The sequence below is a fragment of the Sinocyclocheilus anshuiensis genome, unplaced genomic scaffold (assembly GCF_001515605.1).
Source record: "Sinocyclocheilus anshuiensis isolate Anshui unplaced genomic scaffold, SAMN03320099.WGS_v1.1 scaffold1620, whole genome shotgun sequence".
NCBI lineage: Eukaryota > Metazoa > Chordata > Actinopteri > Cypriniformes > Cyprinidae > Sinocyclocheilus > Sinocyclocheilus anshuiensis.
The window spans coordinates 56520-63685 of record NW_015558680.1 but is presented as its reverse complement, the minus strand read 5'-3'; positions in this window follow the sequence as shown (position 1 = coordinate 63685).

Genomic DNA, 7166 nt, shown 5'->3' with positions numbered 1-7166 from the left:
TTGTGTTATTTAAATGGAATACCAGCCTGCATGTTTAAATGCCATAATGCATAAGATGCTTAAAAAGGGGGGAAATTGTTATAACTTACAAACTTATATTTTGATAAATAAATAAAAACTTACCTGGCATAGATACAAGATATTAATATATTATATTAAATAATTACATAAAATAAACATATAGAGTATGTACACATGAATGTCCTACTTGTTTGAATTAAAAATACATTCAATAATTCAAAAAAATAGCTCAGAAAAGTGTAGTTCTGAGAAAAAAACTCTACCATTTGTTTTCAAATGCAACTTGGTTTGATCTGATTACACTCAATTCAGAACAATCAAATTGAGCAATTTCCCAGGGAACACTGGAGTCTATTTAAAGAGGTCTTTGTATCAATGCTTCTAATAAAACCTAATTAATTTCCCCCTTTTTCATTAGGAATGCACGAGTTTAACCAGATGCCTTTGGAGCAGTCCATTGATTGGCAGGTTTGTTTTTCACCAGACACTGATGGCTTTAATGGTGAAGGTGCCCCTTTGTTCAGATTTTATTGACTTGAGCCAGAAGAGGCTTAGCTTTATCATAGTATTCGACATCAGTTTCAGGGCTTAACCAGTCCATTTCACATTACAGTAAATAACACTGTTGGTCAAATAATTAATTAGAACAACAATAAAAAGAATAATAATAGGCAAATCTGTGCATGTACTTGAAGCTGAACAGAGACGAGTGAAGGGAGGGGAGGGGTAGACAGAGGCTAATAGAGACAGCTTTGTCATGTGATTAGTGGTCTGCTCTGAAGGAATCTGGCCAATGACTAAACAGGAGGAGGTGTGGACAGATCAGCTAATGGCTTGGAATGCAGCAGCTAAAGAGGTACCAGTTACTCTTATATTTTCTCATGTACTTCAGCTCATGTATCACATATAGTATTTTCCCTTTTATTGCCTTTAAATAAACAGCAGTGAAAGCGGGTGTTTTAGATTAATTATCAGATGATCATAAATATTAAATAGAAATAGTAAATAAATAGTAATACAATAGTAATAGAATCTTAAAATTACAGTATATAGTAGCCCTAAAATGTTTTTGGAGACTTTGAACAACATCACTGCATTAGAACTACAACGTCAAACCAAGAAGCATCTGTTTTAAGAAAGACAACCCAATTTTCAAGCTAAAATTTTACAAAAATAATTATGGATGCACTACTGTATATATCTATACCATAATGGTTATCGACCGATAGATAGATAGATAGATAGATAGATAGATAGATAGATTATTGGAGTCCTTGTCGTCCTCGTCGTCCTGCCTGCCTCCACACACCAGTTTCCGTGACAGAATAACCGACCCAAAACAACAACATGGAGATTGCGGCTCGTTTCCTCACCATATCCCGCCGGGATCTCCCCTTCTAGGAGTACGCCGGGGAGTTCGTCTCACCTACCTGAACCTGCCTTGTTGTGTCTACAATAAATGTCATTATTGGAGTCCTTGTCGTCCTCGTCGTCCTGCCTGCCTCCACACACCTGTTTCCGTGACATAGATATTGTAATTCTACTGAATATTTAATTGTGCATGTTCATTTTGCTTATTTTACACTGATCACTTAAAGTTAATCTTTAAAAACACCAATAATAAAAAAAAAAAGTTAAATATGATCTTTAGCAAACTTGATAATATCTATTTTTTTTATAGTTTTATGATGCCTAAATACTTGCAGCATTTAAAACTGCATCTAATTTTCAGACTTAAGTGTTTCTGTTTTAAATTTAGGCAAACTGTTTCAAATGTTAAAATCAGGCATTTATCAGTTATCAGTCATAACATGAATACAATTATCGACTTAAAGGTATGCATCCCTAAAAAGTTTGTTAGGTTTTAAATGATGCAACAATAGATAAACTGTTCAAAATTAAGACTATATATATATATATATATATATATCTCTGGGCACCTGTCTGCTAAGGCACGTGTGAACTTGAAGGGATCTGACAGCTGGTTAAAAGTAATTGCAAAAATGTCTGAGAAAGTTATTTCTGAGAAAATCATTTGTTTGCAGATGCCATTTGGCGCAATAAAATATGATTTGGTAATTTAAGTGTGGCTTAAGTGTCTAACTACTTTTTGGGGGCAATGTAAGCTATTTCAGCACATAACATCTGTTGTGTAGGGGATTTTTTCCCTGCTGCCCTCAAAAATGGCAACTGTTTCCTCCAATCTCACAGCTGAATAGCGGCATAATGATCTGAGCCTTCAGTGAATATTACAGCATTATAATCTTATTCATTTGATGCAGCATTTGGACAGATGTTCTCTTGATCTGACGCTTTTTTTGGTTACAAAACGTCCTCCATGAGGCTTACAAATATTTACCCATGTAGCAGCGTGAAACTCGTTATGCTGGAGTAGATAAGCTTTGTATGTTTGACTAAAGCATTGCTGTGCTGTTCCTTAATTGCTGCAAATATACAAACCTCTCAAAGACGTAAATACATTGTTTTGAAACAATGAGTTAGTGATAAGCTTACAAATTTAGCTTACTGTTTCAACACACAAATTTTGAATCATCTCCATTTCCTGAAGAAACTTTCTTGAGTGGGTATCAATGTATAAACTAGAATTCTGTGAAGACTGTAGATGACGTTAAAGGAATAGTTAATTCAAAAATAAAACTTAGCTGAAAATTGATTCGCCCTCAGGCCATTCGTGATGGATTTGTTTATTACAAACAAAGAGCTTTTCGCTTCACAAGATGTTAACGTTCTGTGGAATACTGTGATGTTTTTATCAGCTGTATGAACGCTCATTTTGACGGCACCCATTCACTGCAGAGGATCCACTGGTGAGCAAGTGATGTAATGCTAAATTTCTCCAAATTTGTTCAGAAAACAAGCTACATCTTGGATTGTCTGAGGCAAGTCAGTTTTCGGCAAAATGTAATTTTGTACTAGGAAATAAAAATGGGAATTATTAGTCCAATTGCGCATTTAATTAAATTCCAGGCACAAAACTCGTAAAAAACAGTTTATACTGTATATCTTATAGGAGGTATACCTTGTGATTTGTAAATAATCTGCAATTTTCATGAGACCAGAATATTACTATCAGAATAGACACTTTTTAACTATCTTGCTCCTTTGGATTTGGATACACTTGAGTGTTCCCACATCATTTTGTTCATTATTCCAGTATTCAACAAAAAGTTTCTGCTATCAGATGAATCCTCTCTCTCTCTCTCTCTCTCTCTCTCTCTCTCCTAAACAAGGGATTGGTTGTCCAGCAAGGAGAACACCTGTAAGACACCGATGAGCGTACCTGAGCCAACTGTCCTGACCGAGTCAATATGCAATTATTTCAACTGAAGATCCACCACTGTCCACATCAAACACTCCACATTCCTTGGGCAGATTAGCCAAAATTATCTTTTATTATTTTGGCCTGCATGGACGAATTGAACTCGATCTGGTCCGCATTGTGATGAAATTCAAGACAGCTTGAATGGCAGTATGCTTGGAGTTTGGATAAAACTTACATTTTATGAAAGGGACAACGGCGGCAGGAGATTAATAACTGAAAACTGAGTGCCTTTCATTGATACTATCCCTCTGATCGTCTTGTAAAAGCCTGTTGAGAGGTTAAATTAAATTGCTGTAATAAATGTTTGGTTTCAGCGATGCTGTATCATTGAAAATCAAACAAACACTGACAGGCTTTTGTGCGATGAGGATCAGAGAGGGAAAATGAATAGGCGGCGTGGGGCGAGGGGCGGGGGGGGCATGTAGGGAAGTATTATGTACATTTGAAACAGTCTTGTTTTCACTTAAACATTAATTAAATTGGAGCTAGAGGAACAATTATATTGATGAATGTTTTTGGAGCTACTGTAATTAAATTAATCCATTTAATTAACAAATTATATAGAAATTTTCCCCAGAGAGTAACATTACACTTGTGTTCTCTCTTACAAACAAGCAAAAAATTATGTTGTGGAAACGATTGCAAAGATCAGAAGGAAATGAAACTGTGTCAAATAAAATGCACAGACAAAGACAAACCGATGGAGTGTGTATTGTCATCTGTTGTAACACAATCACGGATGATTGTGACGCACGGGGGAAAACATAATTGGATCAAAAACTTCCATGGCAACCTGAGTCCCCTGTTCCGCCATGGCCTCCTGAGCCCCTTGCTCCGCCATGGCAACCTGAGTCCCCTGTTCCGCCATGGCCTCCTGAGCCCCTTGCTCCGCCATGGCAACCTGAGTCCCCTGTTCCGCCATGGCCTCCCGAGTCCCCGGCTCCGCCATGGCAACCTGAGTCCCCTGTTCCGCCATGGCCTCCCGAGTCCCCTGATCCGCCATGGCAACCTGAGTCCCCTGTTCCGCCATGGCCTCCTGAATATCCGCCTCGGGCTCCTCCACCACCTGCTCCGCCGCCGTTGGACGATCCTCCTCCTAGTCCCCCTCCGCCCCTCCCTCTGTTTCTACGGTGCGAGGGCGCACCTTCCGGGAGGGGGGAGTACTGTAACGCCCCTGTGGACTGTTTGTTGTGGTTTCTTCCCTTTGTGTTGGTTTAGCCCGTCTAATCATTAGTTAATCACCGTCATTGTGCTCACCTGTCTGCCTCTAATTATTCACCCCATATTAGTTCCTGTCTGTCTGAGCATTGGTGTCGGTTATTGTTAATGTTACCCCGAGTGTGTGTCTCACCTACCTGAACCTGCCTTGTTGTGTCTACAATAAATGTCATTATTGGAGTCCTTGTCGTCCTCGTCGTCCTGCCTGCCTCCACACACCTGTTTCCGTGACATAGATATTGTAATTCTACTGAATATTTAATTGTGCATGTTCATTTTGCTTATTTTACACTGATCACTTAAAGTTAATCTTTAAAAACACCAATAATAAAAAAAAAAAGTTAAATATGATCTTTAGCAAACTTGATAATATCTATTTTTTTTATAGTTTTATGATGCCTAAATACTTGCAGCATTTAAAACTGCATCTAATTTTCAGACTTAAGTGTTTCTGTTTTAAATTTAGGCAAACTGTTTCAAATGTTAAAATCAGGCATTTATCAGTTATCAGTCATAACATGAATACAATTATCGACTTAAAGGTATGCATCCCTAAAAAGTTTGTTAGGTTTTAAATGATGCAACAATAGATAAACTGTTCAAAATTAAGACTATATATATATATATATATATATATCTCTGGGCACCTGTCTGCTAAGGCACGTGTGAACTTGAAGGGATCTGACAGCTGGTTAAAAGTAATTGCAAAAATGTCTGAGAAAGTTATTTCTGAGAAAATCATTTGTTTGCAGATGCCATTTGGCGCAATAAAATATGATTTGGTAATTTAAGTGTGGCTTAAGTGTCTAACTACTTTTTGGGGGCAATGTAAGCTATTTCAGCACATAACATCTGTTGTGTAGGGGATTTTTTCCCTGCTGCCCTCAAAAATGGCAACTGTTTCCTCCAATCTCACAGCTGAATAGCGGCATAATGATCTGAGCCTTCAGTGAATATTACAGCATTATAATCTTATTCATTTGATGCAGCATTTGGACAGATGTTCTCTTGATCTGACGCTTTTTTTGGTTACAAAACGTCCTCCATGAGGCTTACAAATATTTACCCATGTAGCAGCGTGAAACTCGTTATGCTGGAGTAGATAAGCTTTGTATGTTTGACTAAAGCATTGCTGTGCTGTTCCTTAATTGCTGCAAATATACAAACCTCTCAAAGACGTAAATACATTGTTTTGAAACAATGAGTTAGTGATAAGCTTACAAATTTAGCTTACTGTTTCAACACACAAATTTTGAATCATCTCCATTTCCTGAAGAAACTTTCTTGAGTGGGTATCAATGTATAAACTAGAATTCTGTGAAGACTGTAGATGACGTTAAAGGAATAGTTAATTCAAAAATAAAACTTAGCTGAAAATTGATTCGCCCTCAGGCCATTCGTGATGGATTTGTTTATTACAAACAAAGAGCTTTTCGCTTCACAAGATGTTAACGTTCTGTGGAATACTGTGATGTTTTTATCAGCTGTATGAACGCTCATTTTGACGGCACCCATTCACTGCAGAGGATCCACTGGTGAGCAAGTGATGTAATGCTAAATTTCTCCAAATTTGTTCAGAAAACAAGCTACATCTTGGATTGTCTGAGGCAAGTCAGTTTTCGGCAAAATGTAATTTTGTACTAGGAAATAAAAATGGGAATTATTAGTCCAATTGCGCATTTAATTAAATTCCAGGCACAAAACTCGTAAAAAACAGTTTATACTGTATATCTTATAGGAGGTATACCTTGTGATTTGTAAATAATCTGCAATTTTCATGAGACCAGAATATTACTATCAGAATAGACACTTTTTAACTATCTTGCTCCTTTGGATTTGGATACACTTGAGTGTTCCCACATCATTTTGTTCATTATTCCAGTATTCAACAAAAAGTTTCTGCTATCAGATGAATCCTCTCTCTCTCTCTCTCTCTCTCTCTCTCTCTCCTAAACAAGGGATTGGTTGTCCAGCAAGGAGAACACCTGTAAGACACCGATGAGCGTACCTGAGCCAACTGTCCTGACCGAGTCAATATGCAATTATTTCAACTGAAGATCCACCACTGTCCACATCAAACACTCCACATTCCTTGGGCAGATTAGCCAAAATTATCTTTTATTATTTTGGCCTGCATGGACGAATTGAACTCGATCTGGTCCGCATTGTGATGAAATTCAAGACAGCTTGAATGGCAGTATGCTTGGAGTTTGGATAAAACTTACATTTTATGAAAGGGACAACGGCGGCAGGAGATTAATAACTGAAAACTGAGTGCCTTTCATTGATACTATCCCTCTGATCGTCTTGTAAAAGCCTGTTGAGAGGTTAAATTAAATTGCTGTAATAAATGTTTGGTTTCAGCGATGCTGTATCATTGAAAATCAAACAAACACTGACAGGCTTTTGTGCGATGAGGATCAGAGAGGGAAAATGAATAGGCGGCGTGGGGCGAGGGGCGGGGGGGGCATGTAGGGAAGTATTATGTACATTTGAAACAGTCTTGTTTTCACTTAAACATTAATTAAATTGGAGCTAGAGGAACAATTATATTGATGAATGTTTTTGGAGCTACTGTAATTAA